Source organism: Ambystoma mexicanum, chromosome 3q (genome assembly GCF_040938575.1).
Source record: "Ambystoma mexicanum isolate Mex_15411 chromosome 3q, UKY_AmexF1_1, whole genome shotgun sequence".
NCBI classification, from domain to species: Eukaryota; Metazoa; Chordata; class Amphibia; order Caudata; family Ambystomatidae; genus Ambystoma; species Ambystoma mexicanum.
The window spans coordinates 540,996,619-541,023,488 of record NC_090926.1 but is presented as its reverse complement, the minus strand read 5'-3'; positions in this window follow the sequence as shown (position 1 = coordinate 541,023,488).

Genomic DNA, 26,870 nt, shown 5'->3' with positions numbered 1-26,870 from the left:
AGCCCCAAATTGCAAGGCAGAAGCAGCAGCTGCCCTGATGATTAACCACATCTTTTCCCGTTTTGGTCTACCTCAAAGGATTGAGTCAGACAGGGGTAGCCATTTCACCAGTGAAGTAATGACAAAGATGTGGGATATACTGGGGGTCAAAAGGAAGCTACATATTGCTTACAGGCCAGCTTCTTCTGGAGCAGTGGAGAGATATAACCGAACCATTGTGAGCATATTAAAAAAGTTTGTGGCAGATTCTGGGCCAAGTTGGGATATTCGATTACCTCTGGTCCTAATGGCCATCAGATCTACCCCTTCATCTGCAACCAAAATGTCACCATTTGAGTTGATGACCAGACGCAAGATGGTGCTTCCCCAGCATCTGCTCTACAGGACCCAAGAGCAGACACTGATAAATGCCTCCACAATTCATGAGTATGTGGAGAATTTAAGGAAACACCTTCAACATGCTTTTGCCTATGCTCAGCGGAATCTAGAAAGATCAGCCGAGAGCATGAAGACCCACTATGATTTGAAAACTACCCGAAAGGAATATAAGGTGGGTGATCGAGTCTATCTTTACAATTTCCAAAGGAACCAGGCCAAACAGCGAAAATTCTTGCCTACATGGAAGGGACCGTTTGAAATTATAGACAAGATCTCCCCTGTTGCCTATATAATCTGCATCCCCAAAGGCAGTTTGGCAGAGGGGAAGATAAGTGGGTCCATATAAATCAGCTAAAGTGTTGCCATCCCAGGCACACTCTGCAACAACTGGAGGAGTCCTCTGCAATACCAGAGGGGACCGCCCCAGAGTAATTCAATTCCAACCCTAAAATATCCCACATATAGTCTCTAAAATATTATGATTTGGAAAAAAAAATGTCTTATGATTGTATCTTGTTTTTTGTTAAAATAAGAACGCAAATGTTTTAACTATAAAATGTATATGCCACCCCACTATATCAATGGTGGGGAAGAAATGTCTACGAATAGGTATTGCCGCTTTCCTTTGTCGTCCTAGGAGAAAGAAAACATGGAGACTGACCACGGAAGGCGACCTGGGGACCGGTAGCGAAGATCCGAAGGGCCTGGGGTACCTCCCAATATTCCCATCAGGACCGGTGAGGAGAACCGATCGATCCAACCGGATGGAGGAAAAGATGCTGAACTGTGCCATTTGCGGAATTGGAAGAAGATGATGCGGATATACCAGTGCGTGGGTCAAAACATTCTTCGCATCCGACTCCCACTCGACTCAAATTCAAAGTGCAGTCAGGTGGGGGTGCTTTGTCAGGTGTATTGACCCACGTTTGAGTCATTAAGCTGCAACATTTGGTGCTGTGGGCTTAGAAAATCCAAGATGGCCAAAAAGCCCACATGTGCGCCAGAATCCAGGAGAACCGCGCAGTTTGTGCGCACACCAAAATGGTCGCCTAACCTTCCACCCACCAGTGCGAGCGTGATGGGCCAGGGGTGCCATGAGTGGAATGTGTGCCAAAGGAAAAACAGCAGTGCCTGTTAGCTTAAAACGCCCTTTGAAATCACCTTGGTTTCTCTGAATGTAAGCTAAAAATGCCTATGTCAAACATTGCAGGATATTCAAAAATCTTACTGAACACCAGCAGACATTTGGCAGAATGAAGTTTTGTGGGCATACAAAATCTGGAAATAAAAAGAGCCCAAAACAATGTTCATAACAAAACTGGCTGAGCTGTGGAGGTCAGCAGCTTAAGTTAAACTGAACTGAAACCACTAAAATTGAAATGTTTAAATTAAATGAGGGACCTACTTTTGTGTGTCACATAGTTTGTAACTGTTGAAATGTCATAGTTTTGAACTTAGAATCAGCACTCTAGCTGCATGTGTAAAAATTGTCAGTTTGATTTGAATGTAGAAAACTGGGAACAAAAAGTGACATTAAGCTGAAACCTGGCTTAATGAAACTGGATTCTGCCTGACAACTACCCCCGACAGGAGTTGAAACTGGATCGACAGCTGTGTTCCCAGGCCTGGCTGCATCCTGCTTCCCCACCAAAAGGAATTAAACACCTCTCTGATTGAATTACCTGGGGACTGCAGGAAACTGGACAATGGGCCTTCTTTGGTTCAGACAAATATTATATTGGGGGGGCCGTAAAGTGGCTTCCTCTTGGGGGAAACTGGGAGGGGCAGTGCCTCTGCTAGCAGCTGAGCTTGGGGGAAGTGGATAAGCCAGTTATTCCACCATGTGATGTGGGAAGCCACACCCCTTTTTTGACCAGGGCATAAGTTAAAAAGATAGATAACTCATAGTGCGGACTGGTCAAAATTATATAAGTAATATCATTATTCTTGTGATTTTTCTGTGCACGTTTTAAGAGGTGTTAGGACCCTGTGGAGTATTCTGGGGGGTTGATAGCGGAAAATAGGGTCTTTCTCCAAATGTCTGCATGTTAAAAATCTGACACTTTATCATCTGAAACCCATATCCCTGGTGCACATTTGTGTAAAATCTGGAAAGGTTTAGAGGTCGTTATCTGGATGAAAAGGGGAGAATTCTGTCATCAGTGGACACGACATCGTACAAAGACAGGGATCGGATGGTTTGGTGCTACAGAAAATATGTTAACTGGACCTATAATATGAGAAAAATGGTGCATAGATAAATATGTATTTGGATCAGATATAGATATGTGGGCAAATTGACCAGGGGAGGATCCTCTGACCCATAAACAGACCTCATCATGATGACAATCCATTTCCTTCCCCCAATCATGGCAGAGGGGAGAATTGGGCCAATGACAAGTAGAGAGGGGCAGGCTCAGTTATGCCACGCACACACCCACTTCCAAAACACATGAAAAGAGATTGCTGGGACACGTAGAGGGATGCAATTCCATTTTCTGCGGGACGCTCTGCCGGAAGACTCCAGACTTCACATCCATCAATCTTCAGAGACCAGAAATTTACTTCAGAACTTAAATCAAGGGCCTAAACCCACAAACTGAGAACTCTTCTCTTCTCAGCAGGCCTCAGCATCCTTAATTCAGACAGCTCGCCCGGCTGCGGAATAGTTTGCAGAAGCCACGAATTCTGTGCCAAGAACTTTTGCCAGTACCCAGAAAGCAGTGTTACATCCAGAATCCACTTGATCCGGACCGGAAGCAGACCAGAGATCCAGAGAACCACAGGCCGCTGTATCCAGAGAGCTGACCCAAATCGCTGTGAAGTGCCGAGACCACAACCGGAGTCCAGTCCAAAACCTGACCAGATCTGTGGCGAGGCCCATTCCTGCCCAAAATATATTGTGAGTACCGCCAGAACTGTGCAGAACTGTGCAGAACCCAATCTCTTAGTTAAAATAATCTAATCTAATTAGAACAGCCTCCTAGAAATCGTTTTATCTGTCATTTTAAAGCTGCACAACTGTCACCTGTCAATTCTGCAGCTGCAAGCTGTCACCTGTCATTTTGAGTTTTACTTTAAATCCGAAAATCTACCTTTATTAAATCGTCCATATCTCTAGAACAGACTTGCTACTCCTTATACTTTTGCCGCAATTACGATTTACGCACTCGCGAATTTACTGTGATTTGCGATTTGGTGATTTGGCTCAATTTCTCCACAGCTCCATTCTTTCCTTTGTTAAAAATCAGTTTGCAACCTGGTAATAACTCATAGAGCATTGCTAAAGTGAGCCTGAACTAATACCAACAAGGATCTCTCACTCACCCTGAATATCTAGAGGGAATTAAAAGCATTTTTAGCACATTTCTCACTTCATTGTCATCACATTCAAAGCATTTTTGGGCCTGTGTTTCAAACCTCTACCTGTTTTCCTCTCAGCTTGCTGGGGGGGAACTGCATTTTGTATTGCCATTTTGTTGGGATTCTTGAAGACTGTGTGCTCTCCTTCCATTTCTTACATTGCATAGGGGGGGAGTGAATTGTCAAGGAAAAGTGATTACATTGTCTTTTGTTGAAGCCATATCAAGTTATTTTCTGTACTGCATTTCATTCATCATTGCGTTTCCTTGAACCATATAAAGCATTCTTTCCCACCTTATTCTTCTGTTCCTATTCATAAGTTACCCCTTGCTGATTACTGCTCATATCCGCAAGTGTAATATCCATTATCAATTTATTTATAGAAGTGTGATATATATATATATTGTTTACATTTTCAAATAAACCTTTTAATTTGCAAAACAAACCTACTTCTTGGCTCAGTGGGGTCAGGGGGATTCTAAGAGGGGGTGTTATACAAGGGTTGTCATCCAGAGTACTGAACTGGACATAAAAATACATCAATAAGGGTTTTCCTCAGCATCCCAGACTAGGTATTGACTTAGCTGTAGTGTTGATTGAATATTGCTTACAGAAGTGGGGGCTCATCCGGGATATTCTGGGTTAGATTTACCACTTGTGCAGATTAATACAGTGTGCCAACTGACCAGATACACATATCCGGTTAGATCACCACGCTGTTTTACACTGTGAAAGCATCCCTCAAAGGAACACTCTAAGGAAACGGTCTGTTTTACAAAATAAAATACAAACTTCTGTAAGTCAGGAAGGAACTCAAATTCCAGAATGACGACCTTGGTAGATATGAAAATAGCCAGAGAGCACTTCTTACATAAGCTATTTGTGAGAGGTCAGTGGACTCATGAGGACCAAACGGTCTGGTTGCAGGCAATCGCGCAACAGGTCACTGAAACAGGGTCAGATATATGGAGAGATCAAACCCGCAATTTTCGCCTATATAATCTTATCATGGCTTGCTCCAAATTACTCATCAGTTTCGTATGTACAATTGAGAACCCATCTTGCCTCCCCACATTGATCCTCCTCCTGTATAGGCGTGTTAGCTATAGTACTCCCATGCCACTGTATTTCAACAATTCTTTTTTCTTTTTCTTCCCTTCACAACCCCTTTGCTACGCCCAGAACAAAGCACATACCTCCCTCGTGCCATCCAGCATTGGTGAAATAGGGACCCAGCTAAGTCAGTTCCACTATCCAAAAGCTTTGAAAACCATTTCAGACTGCCTGTTCGACCTTTCACCCATAGTCTTTGCCTTGACTTCCTATTGTGTAGCTACAATATGTTAATGTTAAAGGATATTTGTACCGCGCACTATCACCACCGGAGTTGTCCCTCGGTGCTCTGGCGGTTCTGAAAGAAAAAGGGGATTGGGGGGGGTTTAGTGGGAATGAGCTGGAGAAGTGCAAGAGATCAGTGATGTGTTGTTGGTGGCCTTAGCCCAGAATTCCGCTGGCTGGGCTTGGGGTGCTATACTGTCGGAAGACGTTGTGTGCTGTTTTGTGGGTCTATGTGTGCTTTGTTTGTTGCTGCAGTGTGGTGAAGTTTGTGCAGATTGCTGCATTGTAAGTTTGTGGTTGTGTTTGGTTAGAATTTGAGAGGTGTATGGAGAGGGTGAAGTTGTTAGTGGGTTGGTTAGTTGGCATTCCTGTCTTGAAATGAGGCGCTAAATTTCCATATTTCTAATCAGGTGGGATGTGTGGGCGTCTCCATGTCTATGTCCAGCTCAGGGGCTGTATGACACTCGCAGTCCATTTCCAATATAGCATCTGTTCATATGCATAAGCTTGCCCAAGTTGGGGAACCGGCTGCCTGCGTGGCTGCTGTTTGCATGTGGGGCAGGCAGGTGTTTGTGCGTCTCTTCCAGTCTAGCCCAGTAAGCATTGCTAATCTAGTAGGAGGACGGCATCGGTAAGCCCTGGTTTACTCCCTCCATGTGATGAGGCCTGCTTGGCCTTTATCATCTAATTGGGTTGCTCATTCATGTTACCGCTCCTAACCCTTTTGGTATGTCGCAATGCTTGCGCTTGCACTTATGTCCACGGGCGGTGTCTGCCTACATTCACAACTCTCTTTGGTCCATGCCCCTGTCAATACTACAATCCTAATAATACAATACTAATAATTAATTGTTGCCACTTGTCTAATCTTCCAACCTATCTGCTATCCTATAATAGTGTGTTAACTTAATTATCTTGCACTTTCCAATTTCATATCATGTTGTGTTCCTATTTATTTGTTCTCTAACCCATTCTTCTCCCTCCACCCTTCTCCTTTTCCCCTCTCTTCCTGGTTGTTATCCTCACTGCAGGTGTCACCTTGGACTACCCCCTTTTCTTTCACTCAATCCCTCAACAGTTAGACGCGTCCAAACCCAACTGAGCTAATCTATTCCCTGAACCATCCTTACTCAGACAATTAGCAATGTGATGTGGCAGTGTTTTAGTGTACTGTGATTGCTGACATTTGTAATCTATTGGTTTGCATGAGCCGTCCAACCCTTCACTTCATGGGTGTCAGGTCTGTCAGGTCAAGGCATAGAGGCACAGGCCGTCTGAATTAGGTTCAATAGAGTTATTGGGGTGTAGAACTTTGGGTAGTCAAACGTGATGTGTTTATTTCCTTAAAAAATATTATTATAGGGGAATGGTATTGTCCAATTCAAAGATGGTGAAGCTTCTACTCAAGAATGATTGGAGGAAAGGCAGCTGTGGCACAACTTAGAACCTTCACCCAGGTTCTAAACTGCCTTTCATCTGCGGATCTGAATCAGAGAGGTTACAGCAGCCGAACCTTCTAAAGAAAACCTGAGGAAAGAAGAAGCAAGTTAAGTGAAACTGTAGATTTGCTAAGCCTAAGCCTTGTAAAATGTTAATGGAAGTTGTGAATTTCGTTTTTTAAGTAGCAGTGCAAGGAACTAAATGTTTTAGCTTTTCGTAATTTTAAGACTAAGAACTGTAAAAATCCTAGATTTACTAACTAAGACTGTAGTAGCAGCCCTTTATGAAGTCAGGTGCTGAAGAACACGGCAATCATCTTAGTTTAATTATAACTCAGTTCGTTTTTGGAGTAGTATCAGCGCGAGCGGCCTGGGTTAGAAAAAAGAACCCATCAGCGTTAGAAGGTGTTGCGTCACCAGGGGAAGTGTTGCATCATCTAGATCGGCGTTGCCTGGCAACCCCAGACACAGACAGTGACTGTAAATGTCTCTGCGCGTCCCGCATAACAGTATCTGCACGCTCCCCGTGCTTCTGCTTGCGCCTCGAAGCAGGCTGACAGCAGAGTCAGCAAGGGTCTGTGCAATCATAGTAGAGTGATCATTTCTCTAGTAAGCTGCTGCGGAGTACAAGGTAGCGTAAATAATAGCCCAAGTTATCACGGGTCATCAGTAGTAGTGGGCGTGAGCCACAAGGAATCCAAGTTTAGCTCAGCAACTCTTAAAGCCACAAAACGTTTAAAAATTGAAGTGAAAATTCCCACTGAAAGACAGTTGAAGTAAAGTAAAAACATGGACACCAGTGGAAGAGAGAGAGATACAATTGACCCTGATTAAGAAAGAGACAAATTACATGAAGACATTAAACACCATTTTAAAGGCACAACAGCCAACAGCAAATAACAAAAAGAAAGAAAAGAAAACGTGATGAGGTTTTTGGGAACTAAACTGAGGTTAAGTAAAAGAAAAAATACATGAAGATTTTAAAGATCATGATGATAGTATTGCTGAGTCCTAGGTCAGCCTTCCAGATAAATAGGAAGGCAATCAGGTCATTAGGAAGGAGAGATAAGCACAGGGGGGGCAGAGAAGATCGTGGAAGAACAGAAACAAATCTAACCTGTAGTGTGTTTATTTTATAGATTAACACCTGAAGAGTGGATGCCATACGATTTCCTGAACTTGGAGAAGAATTAGAGAGTAGAGGAGCTGTGATTTGACCATTTGTTTCGTTGTCCAATTCCCCTTTCCCCCCAGAGCTGTCAAGTCAGAAGTAAGTTTCAAATCTCCTCTCGCTGGATGGTTGGGGAGGGTTAGCAGGCTCCTCTTCAATTCAGGGGTAGGATATCTCCTGCAGTGTAGTTCAGTGACAATGCGCTCGTATTGGAAGCAAGACTAACGCATAGCAACACAGGTTTGAATCCTGGGTCCGCGCTTAGAAACCTTTTCAGTATTAAGTGCTTTACAAAAATTATAATTATAATTCCTGCAGGACCGAAGGCTGAACCTCAAAATCGGTCAACCATGATGTTGGCAAGGACTATTTGATAGCCCCCTCTCCACAAGGCATCCCCAATATTGTGGTAACATATTTTTACGTGACTGACAGTACTTCTTTTGACAGTTTGAGCCACTAAGCAGCAAGCTTGACCACTTGAGGGACTCCAACTATTTTTGACCAAGATCACACAGTTTGGAGATGCAGTGAAGTTGTTCTTTTAGTCCCTATTCAACTGATTTATTCAACCCACAGGCCTCAGACTAGTTTGTATCCATAAGTCAGTTTAGGTCTTTCAAAGACTACTGTAGAACTGTGGTAGAATGACTTTACTTGTAAATTGTACCGACTGCTGGCATGTTCAAGCAAGGACATGTATAATTATTCATTTGTAGTAATTTCCCTTTTGTATAAGTGTCTTGCAGAAGTTATAAGTACCTCTGGTACTATTTTGCACAAATAGATTGATGACGGCGACTCGTGGATGAAACCTCAGGTTCAAACTCTGCACACTAAGGCACGCTGGGCAAGCTGTTTCTTTTAGTTGTGCTCAAATTTAACATACCACCTTTATGATCTTTACCACCACAGAAGTAGCTGTAATATAGCCTTATAGACAGCGGGAGCGGTCACCACCACCAAGTTGGTTAAGGGTCATTATCCCAAGTGATAATAACCATTCCCATGGACTATAAAGGTATTAACACATGGTGGTAGCAGAAATACATGCTTTGGAGTATTGGTGGTGAAGAAAATGTTTGTCTAGAAAACGGAATGAATAAATCAACATTAGTTTTATGTCATAGTATTTAAATAACTTGGGTGTCTTCATAAATTAACCATTTTAATTGCAACCTGGGTGAACTGGAACAGATTTAACATGAGCCTGCATTATGTGGCATGTAAAAGTAAATGGCTTCTGTATTAAAAAAAAGTGAAAGCATTGTCCAAAGTTTTAGCTTTTTTCCATGTGTTCAGGAGCATGCCTCAGCAAGAAAAGGTCTTCCCAGAGAAGAGGTGTTTTGTTGAAAAAAAACATGCTTGGAAATCGCATTGCTGTTTCCCTATGTGCTTCTGAATACAAAATGTGCAGAAAGCAGTCAATACCAGTAATTATAGACTGCACCCTGAACACTGATTGGCTGAGAGGAGGTCAATAATGATCCCCATGTGCTAATCCTCTAACATGACCCGATAACATAATATATGCTCTGTGTCTAGAGATGCTCTGCTGCCCGTTCCCTGCATTCTGCTTTAGGAAGAGTGATGGCCATGCAATGTACAGTACCCACCATTCCCAACATCTGCAGACTAAACTACCCAGTCCTTACCACATAGTCACAATATTGTTGGCATCAGAATGATGGCTATTTTTTCGTATTAATTACGTATTGTTATCAAGGGTGAAATTTCAAGTTGCAACCTACTAGTCAGGTACAATCCCCCACTCCAATTCTTTACATTGGTGAAGTACACCATTTCTTACTTGTCAAGAGCCAATTATCACTAGCCAATGGCGAGTGCAAATATGTGAGGCCTGGGTTATTAAAATGATCTTCTCTCATCCCCTGTAGGCCCACCACCCTGTTGTCTACTTTCTGAGAGTCACTAGCTGCAGTTCCTACTCTTATGAAACCAACCCGAAAACCCAAAAACAACTCCTGTCGCCGTTGCAGCAACAATGTGAACCATGAGAAAAAAGGCCTGCTAAACCTGTAAAAAGTAGTCATCTGGCAACCATTCGTAGTGACAACAATTACATCTGAAACCCAAGGCCGCAGGAACTGGGGGTTTATACTGGCACACAACAGTCATGTTCCTACTAAAGCAGACATTAGAAAATGCAAACAGCATTGTAAGACAGAACACAATCAGAAAAAATATATATGGGGCTGAAAAAAGTAGAATCATAGGACGTTTAAAGATAATTACATTTAATGGTGAAAACCTAATAAAGTGACAGTGCTAAAGTTCTGAAAACAATCCAAGGACTATGCACAAATGACAAACCAAATGAAAACACAATGGGCCTCATTCCGAGTTTGGAGGTAAGTTCCGTTCATTACCGGCATGGTGCAAATAGCGTGTCCGAGCTGGCAATAGACCGCTAAAAGCTCCCTATTACGAGTTTGCAGGTATGAGCTTTGCACCATGCCGGTAATGAACCTAGCGCCATGCTGCAAAAATGGCTGAAAAAGCATTTACCGGCATGAATCGCACCGTAGCGAACACTACCGCCATAGAGTAAAGCGGCATTAGCGGTGACCGTAAATAGCGGTCACCGTTATTTACGGTCACTGTTAAATTGCGGAACCGGAAACAGCGTCATCGCACATGAACTGGAAGGAGCACGCCTGTCATCTTTAAAAACACAATCCATTGCCATCCTCACTAGCCAGGACCACTGGCTAACTTTCAACACTGTGAAAACATCCCATCATCAAGGAGGAATGCCAAAAGCACCAAAAAAGGGAGCTGCCCGCCTCAGGAAGGAGCGCTTTAGCCCTGATGAGCTCCAAGTAATGGTGGACACCCTCCACGAGCATGCCAACACCATTTTCAGCAGTGACATGGGGAGGGTGACAGTAATCAAGAAAAAAGATATCTGGGCTATGGTTGCGCAGAAGGTGAGCATCCTGGGAAACACCCCCCGCACCACTAAGGACTGTAGAAAACGGTGGGACGACAGAAGCCAGGCCCTGGAGACAGGAGGAGGGCCAGGTTCCCCCCTTCAAATCATGATGAAACAAATGAGACCCAGGCTAGTGTCAGGTGCAAGGCTGTAACCTATATGACACATACCACATGAAGAGGCCCATTCCGTGAGGCACACAGGGCAGCTGATGTAAACAGTGTGCATGTGAGCCAGCACAGTACCCGGCCAACATGAGTGACATAGACATATGCATGCATCTACCATCCAAGCATAGATCAATGTGCCGTTCACCACCCAAATGCCGACAACCCACTAGAATCTGATTGTGATATTGTAGGCATGTCCAAATGCTGACTCTCAAATCATCACTCATGCCGTCCCTCTCTTCCACCCCCACAGGCAGCGAGCATGACAGCGAGGACCAGGAAAGCAACAGGCCCAGCACCTCCAGGGGCCAAGTCAGGGCCCGCCATCTACCTGCGAGCAGGAAAACACCTCAAGCCACACCACCGGCTCCAGCAAGGCCCGTGGAGGGTGCACGATCCCCACCCCTACCCCACCCTGCACTGGCGGCAGACACATGCCCAACGCCACACTCTGAGGAGTCTAGTGTGGCTGGGGAGATTGCAGCCACGGGCCCCCTCGATGTTCCCGACAGCCCCTCATCCATATGCGGAGCAACTGAAGACACTTATGAGATTGTCCACACCCCTGATGGCCAAACCTATCCCCAGGTCTCATATAGTGACTCTGGTGAGAGTGATACACCTGGGTTTACAGGGCAAGGAGCAACACTGGAACATGCCAGTCCTGTGTCCAGTTCCCTTAGAGACGCACCAGAAAGACATGTGAGCCCGATTCCCAGCGGGCCAACCACATCAACCACATCAGCCATTGATGCAGAGCGGGCTCAGCAGCTCACAGGCCTCATAAATGACTTCATGCAAGACAATCGGCAGGCCAGGGAGGATTGGCAGAATGAACTGAGGACACTGGGCAAGGTCATTACAGTCAGCAAAACCCGCTCTGCGAGGTCCTTGGCCGGATTGCAGATGCCCTGGAGGCTGCACTTCCTGCACGACAGCCCCAGCAGGAGGACACACCTTCTCAATGCTCCTCCACCCAGACCAGCCTGCTCTGTCGCTCCCAACGTGCATTGCGCCGCCAGGAGATGGCTCCCCCTGCCTCTGGGAGCACACAGTGACAATGCTGACATACACATGTGGCCTATGTGGTCCTTATGGGACTACTGTGGGGTAGTTGTGGTGGGAGGGGGAGGGGGGTGAGGGTGTTTTTGGGAGTTGTGGGAGGAGACAGAGGGGGGTGACGGTGTGTTTGGGAGTTGTGGTGGGAGGGGGGAGGGTGGTGGAGGGTTTGTTTTTCACATTTGAACGTTCTAATTCAATACACCGGTTGTTCATCAAAAAAACAACAGAATGGACATTCATCATTGCGCATGCGTCATTTAATGTTGCACAGTGCATAGTGTACATGTATCCCCACACCCAGTGCCCGATGTCCTGTCACCCTCACACCCTCTGCTGACTTGTGTGTCAGAAATATTGTCCAATCAATGATTGCCGCATGGCACGTCCCTCCTGTGCATCGGCACTGTGATGTTGTCCTGCCACTTCTTTCTCCTCCTCCCCTTCATCATCATCAAGTGGTAGCAGTTCCATGTCAGGGGGCAGGGGTATGTTCCAACGAATGCACATATTGTGCAGCATTACACATGCCATGGTGATCTTGGACACCTTCTCATGGCTGTAGATAAGTGCCCCACCCGACCGGCTGAGGCAACAAAATCGTGCCTTCAACAGGCCAAAGGTCTGCTTAATCACCACACGTGTACAGGTATGGGAACGATTGTAGTCCTCCTCATGCCTGTTCCGTGGGTTTCAGACAGGGGTCATGAGCCACGGCTTCAAGAGATAGCCACCATCACATGCATGAGAGGGGAATGAAGGTAAGTGTTCGTACATTCATGGTGGGCAACTGTACTAGTCTTACATGGCAGCAGGTGATTTCTGCCCATCCACACATGTCCCAGGATGCATTGCCCCCATTCCTGGCCCGCTATGTGTCCTGTGCAATGGGATGATGGAGGGGGTAGCATCCTCAGGATGGGTTATGGTGTGCATTCACATCTTGTTGCAGGTGCATCTTATATGCATGCAGCAGTGTTGGAGTGAAATCATTGATGTGTGCTGTTCTGTGAGATTTGGTAGTAGGGAGTGTCGGCTGTTGTCAGTAGCATATTCGTTATTCTGCACTGATCAGTACCATGGTGACTTGTAGCACTCCTATGGGTGTGCGGAACCAGTGACACGCTGTGGTATCCCTGTTAGGCTCAGTTCAATGCACTCCCAGGGATGACTGTCCTGCGTGGTGATATGCTGGAGGCAGCAACAGAGTGCATGTGCTGTGCATAGTGCTAGATGCCCTTACGGTGTGTGAGGGCCACTGATGAGTGGTGCATGTGTTGTGAGATGTGGCCTGGTCACCTGTTAGTCATGTAGTGTTAGGTGTCGGCCTTACTTCATCACTGTGGGATTTGGTAGTCATGTGCCGTTTCACTGGCTCTGGGGCACAGTGTTCGGTGAGGTGCACATCGTGCACTGGCGTCAACATTTCCACCCAAGTGGAGTATGCATCTCCCCCCCTTCCTACCCAGGTGGAGTATGCATCTCCCCCCCACTTCCCGCGAGGGGTGTCCTTTGCACTTTTTTGGAACAAGCAGAAAGCTTCTTAGGATACCCTCTCTCGAGGAGCTGGTTGTCCAGAACATTTGCTTGTCGCATGAAGTTCTCCCCAAGTTTACAGTTTTTACACAACCTTAGAAATGGTCAATAAGGGAGATTTTGACACAAATGATGCGGATGAAAGCTTGAGTGATGTAAGAAGGTGTTTAAGTCGGAAGGTTTGCGATACAAATCACAAACCAAACTGCCACTCTCTGTCCTGATCTCCGAGTCTAAAAAATATATCATATGTCTCGAGTACTCACTGGAATATGGAGGTTACATGTATTATTCCATTACTCTTGTGCCTCATGAACTATTGCCCCATTCGCCTGCCCTCATTGATTTTCTTTACTTATTCACTCTTTCGCCCTCACCTGGCTCCATTCAATCACCACATCTCCTGCCTTTTCTCTCTTTCAATTTCTAACTCATGCTTCTGCTCTCCTTCATTCTCCACTCTCCTCTCATCAGTGATCATGTCACCTGCTCCTCCTCTACTTCTCTCCCCCACTATTCTGCTCTTATTTTCTCTCCATTTCCATTCATTGCCATGTAGCAGGACCCCGAGGAGCTGGAGGAGATATGAGGTGGTGGGGTGATGTTAGGGGGTGTTTGAAGTGTCGCAAGCAGCACCCACAAAAAAAGTAATCCCTGGTATGTTTTGAGATTAAAAGGTGAACTCCTTTAAGTCTGTGATGTTCTATGACATTTCAAGTGTGTGGGGTGAAAACACAGGGGACAAGCACACAATTAATCAGCATGGTGTAGGAATGATCCCGTGATATCACCTCCTGTAAAGTCCCTTCCATTGCCCATGTTATTGCCCATTGTCTTGAACCCTCCAATTTCCAACATTAGCTTCAGGCTTGATCATTCAATATTACCACCATTGACAGCAACACCTGGCGAGGAGGCCCAGATCTCTGAGTCAGACCCCCAAAAACAGAAAACTGTTAAAAAATATCATAACTTTAAAAAAGTAGCATTTGTTTCTACAGGTCATTATTGTGTAACTCTGGCCACTCTAGGATCCGCCTCCATGACCCACCCACCTGGGGCCCTCTGCCATTTTTGCCCACAGGGCCCTTTGCCTGAAATCTGCCACTGGTGTCATGCTAAAACCACCTTAGTACCTCCCTTTCTTTTCACCAACGGAAAAGACCAATATTCCTCATTAGGTTAAAATGACCATTTGGGATAGTCAGGAGACTGAGAATTACCGGCCGTTAACTAATGACAACTAGGACAAAGGAAAGAAATCATCATACCAGATAAACAATACATGTGTGCAAGGTTCCTGCTGAAAACAGCAAATGCCACTTGCTTCCGCCCCTATCTGGAAGTGTCCTATTTGGGGAAATTCCATAATCCACCCCTTGTGACCAAACTGTACCGTGATAGTTACCATACAACTTGCTCCTGGTGATCACATTAGAGGCACAGACATTCCGGGTGAACATAGACATGGAAATTATTTTTAGTCAGTTTAATCCGAATTGGTAATGTATAATTTAAAATACTAACTTGAATTATGGGCATAAATTATCAACTTGCTCCTTGGGAACTGCCCTGAGAAAGGTTCCTTAACAGAAGTCTGCTGTCAGCCATTCATTCAGGCGCTATGCAGTTTCATTGGATACTCTCTTAAATAAACTCAACCATCCCAGCCTGGGGCAGTACTTCAGAAGATCATAACCCATTGATCCCACTCACCTTTTCAGCTCAATGTGCCCTTCCCCATCATCCACCTTACAAACATCCAGGGCTGGCCTTAGGGCAGAGCCGCCCGGGCGACTGCCCAGGGCGCCATTACCCACCCACCATGCTAGCTTGGTGGAGTCTTCCAAGGGCTCCCCCAAGCTGGCATGGTAGCAGAAGGCACAGCAGGTGCCCTATTGAAATGAAGTGAACCCCGCTCTTGTGCTGGTGTCGGGCCTTCCAGTGCGGGAGCAAGGCACATTTAATAACAAAAGAGTGCTGATGCTTTCGCACCAGGAAAATAGGTGAGACGGCCAAAGGAGGGCAGTGAATTATAGGCCAAAATTTTGAACTGTGGAGTTGATCTAGCACTAGTCCATCGTAATCACCACCACGAAGCAAAATAGTGCAGGCAGTGTGTGGGAATAAAAAGGGCAGGAAGGCGTGGAGCTGCATCGACTGCTCAAAAATGCGCAAAGAAGCAGCAGACACTGACGGTAAATGCGCATAGTCTGAAGGTACGGAGTCCCAGGCGGCGCATAATGGAGGAAGTAGTTGCAGATCATGCGGTATCTTCCATGATAAATACTCAGTGGATGGGGCGGGGTGCTCTAACTAGAGGGGGCTATGTGCATTGGACCCAAGACACCAGGACAATGGGGGCAGGAGGCGGAGGGACTGACCAGCCTCAGGTGGGTGAGTAGCGCATCAGACCATACACAGGCTAGATAAACTCAGTGGAGTGGTCTTTGCTACCAGTGCGCAAACCTGCAACACCTCTGAGTTTTCATGCTCTTCTAAGGGTCTCCAAGGAAGAGATTGAAACCTTCGTGATTGTTTGACCTGAAATAAAATATATTGGGCCTCATTACACGGATGGTGGAGAACCATGGTGCTATTAGCGCCATGGTTCATGCCGGTAAAATACCGGCACCGCCTTGGCGGAAAGGGGAATTACCGCCCCATTCCAAGGTTGGCGGGGCGGTAATTCCCCCTTCCACCATTGCCCTTCCCCATTCTCATTTTTGCCCCATAGGGCTCAATGGGAATGGGGAAGGCGCTAATTACGGTACCGCAAATTGCGGTACCGTAATTAACTCCCTGGGTCCCTTTGCGGGTTGGTTTTTAACGCCTGCAAAAAGCAGACGTTAAATCCCCCAACCAGCAAAGGGACCTCGTAGTAAGGCGGTAAGGTTTTGCAGGTACCGGTATTTTACCGGTACCGGTAAATCCTTACCGCCATCCGTGTAATGAGGCCCATTGACTGGACTGTGACGGATGTCGTCCCCTCATGCAGTGTTCAGAGGGGGCCTGTGAGAGACAGGTTACCCAACACAGCTCTGGCGGCAAAGACCCCATGCCTCTTACTGGGGAGTTTGTATAACACTTAAGACCTCTGTGTTAATGGCTAATGCTTCGGGTAATTAGTAATAAGAACTGAGGATGGGGAATGTGCTATTTAGTTTCAGTAAGCCGCGATAAAGCCCCCGTTAAATATCAATGATGTCCCTTGTTCCTAGACAAGATCATTTTCATGGTGTGATCTTATGCGACACACACAGAGAAGGGTTTGTATTGCTGAATAATGTAGCAGATTCGCCTCACTATATAATAATAATCATGACTCCTGTGTGAACCAAGAAGCAGAAGCTCTTATCCTATCATCTTTTGCTGAGTGTCGTTAAGTCTTGAAAGTACATCCACAAGACCTGAGGTTACCTGCTTAGGCTTGTATTACTTTGTATCCTGAAATTTGTATTCCTTCAGTCAATGGAGCAGAGGAGAAGGTCAAAAGCATATTATTTTTGCTTAAGATATTTCTGGAAAGATATATTACTGTATCTAGCTGCTTATGTTTCCAGGCCTTATCAATAATCAGTTGTCTATGAAGCACAGCATCAACCCTGCAAGGAGTTAATCTGACAGTCTAGCCCCCACCCCACACCAGGGTATCCATCACACATCTTGTCACCAACCCAGTCTCCGAAATTCCTACCTGCTCGACACACACATCTACATGGTCTCCAGGTTTATTCCTGCACACTTTGTAGTATGAGTTCCCATGTTTCTATTCCAGATGTATTATACATATGCTCACTATGACTCCCCCACTACTTCTGCTGGCAGGTTGTGCACTTTTTGTGAAAGTATGAGATGAGGTTGCTCCTCATGTCAGGACCATCAGTGGGGGCAGGTGGAAAGCACACAATGTGTCGGAGTCAGGCAGTGCAGGGACTTGCTTGCTGACTTCTCTCCGTTCCATTCCCCTCTCTTTCACAAACTCCACATGAACCGAGGCCCCCCCAAAGAGTGCGGTTCACCGATTTGTTTTCATGCACATAGGGGGGCTGCCTGGAGCCGACCATTTGGCTGCCTGTCATTGCGGTACATTGTCCAGTCTTCAGTTCCTCTAAACATTGTAAAACATTGAGAACGTCAAAAAGCGTTTTTTTAAGAGGTTCAGCCAGAGAATGTTTCTTGCGATTACAGAGACATTTTCACACGGGAGACAAAACTATAAAATATTGCATGTGACAACCTCTCATACCATTGAAGCCCTGCACACAAAGTACTAATTCACAGAAGCGTTTTATAACGGCAAAACCACACTGGAATAGCGCTGCATGCTTGGCTGCTCCCACTTCTAAACGCTGTAAAAGGCATCGAGTGATAGAACATAACAGTGAAATGCACATTTGTACAACACACTAATTTGTGAGGAAGGTAGGAGAAGCAGACCCCTAATCATGGAAACAAAATGTGTATGAATGCAAACATGGCAGCAAGGCCGGCTCTGTTCACATCTTCACTTGCCCATCTGTAATGTGTGAGAAAGCCATCAAACTCCAGTTAAACATTAACTGGCCATCTACAGCCATACCTCCACTGAAGTCTAACACACTCGGGCATCTTGGAAATGGCCCTTCTTGAAGTTTTTCTCTGCATATTGTCAGCTTCACCCCACTTGTGCAAGGTTAGCGGAGGGTAAGCTCAATGACACACCTGGGGCCATATTATGCAGTTGTCATAACAAAACACACAGGGGGTTTCTACATCCATTCATTGTTCCAAATATTTGAACACAAAAAAATAGAAATGTTTAGGTTCCATTGGCTACTTTTGCAGGTGGCCAACAACGTCTCCCTCATGGAACACATCTAACTATCCCTATAAGTGATTAGCATCTCCCTAGGTACTGCTATTGTGCTGCGTATCTAGGCAAAGGGGATAGAGATGAGATTAGCCCTAGTCTAACTATCCTAAATAGTTTTAGTGTCCATTTAATGGACTATACTCTATATGTAGATAGGTTGCGTCCAAAAGGTGAACATTAAGAGGCCTTCACCAACATGTTAAGGCTGAAAACACAGGGGAGTTCTTTCCACTTTATTGCTCCCTCTTTTGTGTTTAAGTAAAACAGAGCTATCTCAGTGAAAAGCAAAATATTTTTTTCATATTCTGGCATTTTCTAAAAATGCAAATGTCCCAAATGTTCAGGTTGTGAACCCTGGGATCATTTGGCCGACTGGTTTCAGCGGATTATGTGTTTTTTTAACAGCTTTCTTCGGGACCCATAATTGATTAAAAAACAATGTGTTGCTGAAGATTTCGAAATCAGAAAGGTTCATAATTTATTTCATCATTCAAGATGTCAGGCTGCTTTTCATTCATTCAGTGTTTCAGTGTGACTGTGTAATTTCAAATGGTGCGTATCTGGGCAGCATGCATCCGTACTTAACCGACATTGCCCAATTCTAGACCGCGGAGTGTGTCTCATCTGTTTGTGCTTGGTCAGTTTCCACTCATATCGTCAGTTCTGCAGGCATAGTCTTTTTGTTGCAATTCATGTAAATGCCTTAAAAATCTCGTATAAAGCTCAAACAAGGTATTTCTATAGTTTCAGTAAATGATGGATGGCTAAAAATGAAGGAATAAGCAGGACAGGTGAGAGAGGAGAGGGTAAGACTAGTCAGATCATAGACCCCACCCTTCACCTTAGGGCAGGGGTGCACAACTAATGTTGACAGAGGGCCGAAAGTACCTGACATGAGGGCTATAGTGGGCCGAAAAGTAAATGTGGCCGGGGCGGTAGGTGGGGCGTGGCAGGAGGCTTTTTCAACCTCCAATTTGTATTAAACACATGGAAAAAGAATATGTTTTTGAGGGGTAACGATTTTTATTGCATTTCAAACTTACATTTTGTACTACACATTTTCCATTGTTATAAATTATTTCGATTTAGTTATTGTATATCGTCTGTTTAATTAAATTATATATATTTTATTTACTTATGATTGGACATTCCGTTATTTTGGACTGCTATAGTTTGCTGTTTGGGTTGCCCAAGAGGAGTATGGCATTGGTTGAGTCAGGTTTCCTCAAAAAAGCAAAGGATGTACATCTCCTAACTGTGCCTGTTTTAGCTTTATTATTGGGTTCACTCTTGGAATGGAACACTATGCCCCATGGCTCCCACCCCCAGCCAAACACTATGCCCCATGTCCCTCACCCCCAACCAAACACTATGCCCCATGCCCATGTCGCCCACCCCCAACCAAACACTATTCCTCATGGCCCCCTCACCCCCAACCAAACACTATGCCCCATGGCCCCCTCACCCCCAACCAAACACTATGCCCAATGCCCATGTCCCATACCCCCAACCAAACACTATTCCACATGGCCCCCTGACCCCCAACCAAACACTATGCCCCATGTCCCTCACTCCAACCAAACACTATGCCTCATGCCCATGTCCCCCACCCACAACAAAACACTATGCTCCATGGCCCCCACCCCCAACCAAACACTATGCCCCATGGCCCCCTCACCCACAACCAAACACTAAGCCCTATGACCCCCTCACCCCTAACCAAACACTATGCATTATGTCCCTCACCCCCAGCCAAACACTATGCCCCATGCCCATGTCCCCCACCCCCAACCAAACACTATGCCCCATGGCTCCCACCCCCAACCAAACACTATGCCCCATGTCCCTCACCTCCAACCAAACACTATGCCCCAAACACATTCTCAAGCATGCACCCATACAGACTCGAACCCCCCACCCCCCAACTCAGCAGACACACACTCAAGCATGCACCCATACAGACCCAAACCCGCACCCCCAACTCAGCACACACACTCTCAAGCATGCACCCATACAGACCCGAATCCCCCACCCCCCAACTCAGCACACACACTCTCAAGCATGCACCCATACAGACCCGAACTCCCCACCACCCCAACTCAGCACACACGCTCTCAAGCATGCACCCATACAGACCCAAACCCCCCACCCCCAACTCAGCACACATTCTCAAGCATGCACCCATACAGACCCAACCCTCCACCCCCATCTCAACATGCACAACACAAACACTCAAAAACAAACATTCATACACATCCGACAACCCCCACACCCCCATCTCAACATAGACAACACAAACACTCAAAAACAAACATTCATACACATCCGACACTCCCCACCCCTCCATCTCAACATACACAACACAAATTCTCAAAAACAAACATTCATACACATCCAACACCCCCCACCCCCCCAACTCAACATACACAACACAAACACTCCAAAACAAACATTCATACACATCCGACATCCCCCAACCCCAATCTCAACATACACAACACAAACATTAAAAAAAAAAACATTCATGCACATCCGAAACCCCCCACACCCCCATCTAAACATACACAACACACTCAAAAACAAACATTCATACACATCCGACACCCCCCACCCCCCAACTCAACATACACAACACAAACACTCCAAAACAAACATTCATACACATCCAACACCCCCCCAACCCCCATCTCAAAATCCACAACACAAACATTCAAAAACAAACATTCATGCACATCCGACACCCCCCACACCCCCATCTAAACATACACAACACACTCAAAAACAAACATTCTGTCAGGGTGATTATCCCAGGGTCGGCTGGGCTGTCCGCGGACCTCCGGGCTGGGAGGCCCCAACTCCTCCCGTGTTCCCCAAAAATGAGTATGAGACACACACAAGAAGCAAGGCGGTTCTGCTGTTTATTAAAACAACAGCAGGGATGGGTTTAGGATCGTACGCGTCCGTCCAGACTCTCGAAATTTGTGGGGCTCGCAGGCCCTTTTTGCCTCAGTATGACACGCTACTTGCGTCACCTGGGAAAGTTAGCGAAAAACCTATTGCCACTCCGGATTGGTTCCTCGAGTGGTAGGGTTAGTATAGCATACATATAGAGAGCAATATTAGTGGTTGAGGATGAGTCAGGTGGTATACTTGGGTTGTCCCTTCTATTAGATAGTTGAAAATTGTTACACGAAGACCCCTGATGATTGGCTAATGTTAGTGGCGTCAGTGATGAGTGCCCCCATGTTCTGATTGGTCCACCCGCAAGCCCCCCAGTCTGGGACCATCGTTGTTCCCAGCTCACGGTGTACCTGTCACTAGCAACAATGTGTAACTATGTGTTCGTCCATGACAATGTGCGGATTTGCTCATAGGCTTGAGAGCAGACCATTCCCATCGCTGTAGGTGTCCATCGGGTCATTTCATTGTTGCAACCTGTTTCCCAGACGTGGGACCCAGGCGACTTCTCCCTCGTGGGTCTGGCACCCTGTCAGGTTGGCTTGGTCACGTGTGGAGAGACCGTGGCTGGGGCAGAATTCTGCCCATTTAAAGTTGTATTTTGCTTCTGTGTGCTTGACTTTGCTTACAGGTGTGACCTTGGCACTGGCTGGTAGCATACGAGTTGCAATATCGCCCCCTTGGCTGTGAGCTATCGCTGGGCTCGTTCTGCGTGATCAGCACTTGTACTCCCGGTCATTCACTGTTCATGGTGGTTCTTGCTTGCGGCCTACTTGGGCCTGGTTCTTGGGTGGGGTTGTGTAATGCATGGCACCTGTGTTGCGGTGTGACATGGCTTCATAGGCAGTATTATGTCTTCATTATATTATCATCACGATGCGAGGTGTGAAAAGCGTCAGCAAGCGTATATGCGAGTGCTTTATGCGTCTTGCGTTTCTGCATTACGAAAAAACCTATGTGAAAAATAATAAAGATGCGCGTCAGTGGTTGTATCTGTCACCTACGTCATAGCACTGAATATATTCTTCGTGTGGGTTGGTGCGTGAGTGACCAGTGTGCATGGTGGCACGTGTGTTCTTGGCAGTTGGCTAGGTCGTCATGGCATCTCTAACGATGTGGGTGCTTGTTGTTGAGGTCTTAGTCGAGTTCATCCATGCCGCAGGTGTCGGCTTGAGTAGGGCAGGATGGTGGGCATATCCTTATGTTCTTGAACCAGGGTATTTGGTCGTCTGGTAGATAGACAAATTCATCGCGTGGTGGGTGTCTGGGCCGCGATCCTCTAGGCCATGGTCGCGAGGAGATTGGGGGGAGCTTTTTCTCCCATTCTCCCACTTCAGTCCCCCCTCTGGTCGACTTGTCGACCACAAACATATCTTTTTCTTTATCTCCTCATACTCTCCAGATTTTGGTCACTCCTCCCAGGTGTCCATAGTGGTTGACATTGTCTTCAAATGACTAGTACATATATAGACAGCTCCCTCCCGGTTTGCAGTATACCCATCTTTCAATATAGCTCCTCGGGTTTCTTGGGTTCTCAAGCTTTACAGATGGTGGGTCTAAGTGATTGGTGATGATCTGTTTGCGCAGTTTCTCTCTTTCCTTTATTATCACGTCGGTGTGCTGGTCATCGTCAGTTGGCATCAAGGGGTGCATGCCGACCATTTCGATCATTTCGTCTGTGGTCCGTGCCTTCCTGGCCTTCCAAAACCTTATTACAATCAATACAGCTGCAGCCAGTATTATGCATCCAACTATTATCTTCAGCCCATCCGACAGCCATGATGGCATCCATGACCATAACAATGAAAACCAGCTATCATCCTTCTTTACTCCTTTACTTTCTTCCATCATCTTGGAGCGCATCTGGACCAGTTGTGATACTGCTTCGGTAAGTGTACCATTATCTGCATCGTTAGCAGGGATAAATGTGCAGCATGATTGTCCTATCTTTGCACAAACTCCTCCTTCCATCGCTGTGAGACGATCCAGTACATATCTGTTCTGTAGTGCTACCATTCTTACCGCTCGCAGTTCCTCTTTTATTGCATTGAATCCGTTCACTGTTGAATTAATCGTCATCATTAGTTCCCATTGGGTGATCTGGAGCCATTTAGCGTTTGCATAAGCTTGCAGTCCAGGGTGTATGATTGACGAGAAGAACATAACAGCCCTGCTGAATAATCTATGTTCTGGTGGGATAGAAGTGAGAACCGACCTTCCCCACAGGTAGTTTCCTGTCAGGGGTTCTCCTTGTCTCTTTATCCTTGTTAGGACATTATTGTTGTTGTTGTTGTCTCCCTCCTGTGATTGTACGGATCTCTTCTTCCTCTTCTTCCTCTTGTTCCCTTCATCCATTTTGGGGAAATTGGCCATGTTGACATGTTTTTGGGGCACCACTAGTGATGGTACGTTGATGTGTACCATTGTGCATATACCATTCCACAACGGGGGCAGGGTGTGATATGCCTTATTTCCGCAGGCCCAATAGTGATCCATTATCACTGCCGTTCCAGCACCGCCCTCTGGTAATTCTAACACACTTCAACAGTTGGTGTTGTATGCCACCTCCACATCTCCTCTGTGTTGGTAGCATAACTTGGGCGCGGTCAGCGGTAGTATGCTTATTGGGTCTTCATCCTTCTCCATCCATGTCAGCATGGGTACGTATTTGCCCCATGTCGTCCAACATCTGTCGTTGTGTTCCTGTATGGTGGTAATATTTTCTCTCGTTATTATGTTGCTACCGACCACTCCTATTTCCCATTCATTGTTCATGTATACCTTCCCTGTTATTGTTATCAGTGGCCTTTCCCAACATCCTTGTATACCAGGAACTTCAGTGGCGTACCAATCACATGGTAGGAATTGTAGTGTTATTTTCTTCGTTTCTCCCTTTTCAGGGCCACTCGTCATGTATCGTAACGCTTCAGCATGTAAACTGCTCTTATGGTAGCTCAAATATGACTTGAGGAAATTGTTTTCGTATGGGTATGTGTCTCTTGTTTCCCACTGCATTCTCACCACCGTTCCTTGAAATCGTCCTCTCGTTTGAAATAGTGCCAGATATACTTTACATCGCGTCGTCTTTTCTTGTATTTCTGTGGCGACGAATATTTGTGAAGCGCTCATGGCGTATGGGATCAATGAGCACACATAACAGCTATCTTCTGTTGTCTGCTTACCAATTTGGGTCATGTGCTGGTACCACATGTTGTTTGAGACGTGTGCTGAATCTGTTATGTAATTATCAATACCCTTGTTATCTGTATATGTGCTGCATTTAACTTTACTTCCCTTATGCGTAGGGTCGCTAGTACCACCTGACGTCATACCTGTTGCAGCCGTGGGAGGGGGAATGTTAGTTTTGGGTGCAGCCATAATATTGATAGCATAACTTTTCTGACATACAGAGGCAGCCAACAGACCAGTGATGACCAATACTCCTATCATTTATATTACAAAAGCTAGTCTCACCGGCATTTTGCTCTTACCTTGCTGCAGTCCGGCAGCTTATTCTTGCGACGTTGAAGGTGCCCGACTGAAAATCCTCAATACGCTTGTTATTATTGTTAGTCGTTGTTATTAAGCTCTCCCTATCAAGTAATCGTTCAGTGCCCAGGCGAAGAGCTGTTCCCACGCTAATCTTAGTGATCTATCTCTTCAGGTAAGTGCTGGTGAAGATGGGGAAATGATTGTTCTATGGCCAAAACAAATGCGGTGTAATATACACGTACCCTCCTTCTTTTTAGGTACTTTGGCCTTCTTATGTGATATACAAATTGGTGTGATAGGGCTTCAGGGGTGTTATCATCCATGGGCAGCATCTACTCCTGGGCAGAGTACACTGTTAGTTACTTATTTTCTTAACAAATACAATTATACACGATACCTGAATGTGCGAGAGAAGAAAAAGAAGAAAAAGAGAAAACATACAAGTGTTTTACATGTGTGTGTGCGCAATACCCAAGTGTGTTATACAATGTCCTTCAATCGGGGGTGACCTTAGAGGGGAGGGAGTTGGGGCTCAATTGGCGGGAATTTACTTTGCGATCTTGTGGCCATGGGATGGGCTGTGGGCAAGCGTCCAATGTCTATTTCAGTAGTTGCCTCTGTGGAATCTGAGGGGTGATCAGGTGTAGTGACACTACTGTCATCAGATGTGGTCGACGTCTCCTTCTCTGTAGCCGATGCTGTTGATGTCGTTGCTCTTCCAATGGCCCTGTCGTTAACGCTAGGGCGGGTCTGGAGTTTGTAGATCTTCACGTCGTGTAGGTGATTCCAGGCACACTTATCCTGCAATTTCACCGCTCTGGTAGCTACCTCCTCTACCAAATGACGACCAGTAAAGCGTGGGCCGTTCCACTTTCTATTGAAGTTGCAGAGTAGCACATGGTCACCTTTAGCAATTTTGCATAGTACTTCCTTTTCCAGTTCCTTGTTGGTGTCTTCTTGTTGAGAACTCTTCGACCCGCCCTGCGTGCGCTCGAGCTGTTGAGATACAAACGCTACACTAGTAATCAAAGAAGACACATATTGATACATTTCGTCACCAAGAATAGTTGCAGTGTTTTCATGGTCTGTGAATGCTCTTGATGTAGGCGTTAGAGGAAGGCGCATTTGATGTCCTGTCACCACCTCGTGAGGTGGTGATCAGACCCTGGCCTACTCCTTAGCTGAAATAGAGCTAGCGGGAGGCAGTACAACCAGCTCTTCTTGGTTGTTTGCTGGATTTTTGCTATTTCTTCTTTCAATAGGCCATTCAGACGTTCACATTGACCGTTGGCCTGCGGGTGATATGCACATGCAAATTTATGCTTAATACCCAGCAAGGACGTGATGTGCTGAAACATTTCATTAGCAAAGTGTGGACCGTTATCTGACGCAGCACTTCGCACACACCCCACCTGGGTAAAACCTCTCTCACTAAAAATGTAGCTGCTCTGAACGCATCCGGTGTGAGCAGGGTCTGGCCTCGATCCACCTGGAGAATGGGCACACCACTACAATCATATACCTATTTCCTTGACATACATTGATCATATCAACGTAGTCAATATGAATGTGTAGGAAGGGTCCCTCTGGCCGGGGTATAGTACCTTTTATCACTTGCAGCGTGTGACCCGCCGTAAACTGTTGGCATGTGAGGCAATTGCTGATGAAATTTGTTACATGAGAATTTAACTCGGGGCAGAACCAATCTTCGCTAATTCGTGCTGCAATTACTTCCTTTCCTGTATGTGCTGGGTGATGGAGCTGGGCCAGGGCGGTTTTCAACAGTGCCAACGGCATGACCACCTTTCCAGTGTTATTCTGACGCCACAGTGTGTCAGTTGGGGACACCGTACATCCTCTTTTTACCCATAGTTCATTTTCTGCCATTGGTGCGGCTGCCTGTAATTCCATTATCTGTGTTGCGGGGAGATGGGGGTACCCTTCTTTCATCATCATCATCTGTTTTGCCATCCCCCTCCCTCTCCCTCTCTCTGACTCTGGGGGGTTCCATATTTCACTAAAGTATGCCACATGCTTAGCATGTGCGTCTGCTGTTTCATTCCCTTTCGAGATATGGTTGTCTCCATTAGTGTGTGCCGGGCATTTAACCAAAGCTATCTCTTGGGGATCATTAATTACTTCAATTAATTCTGCT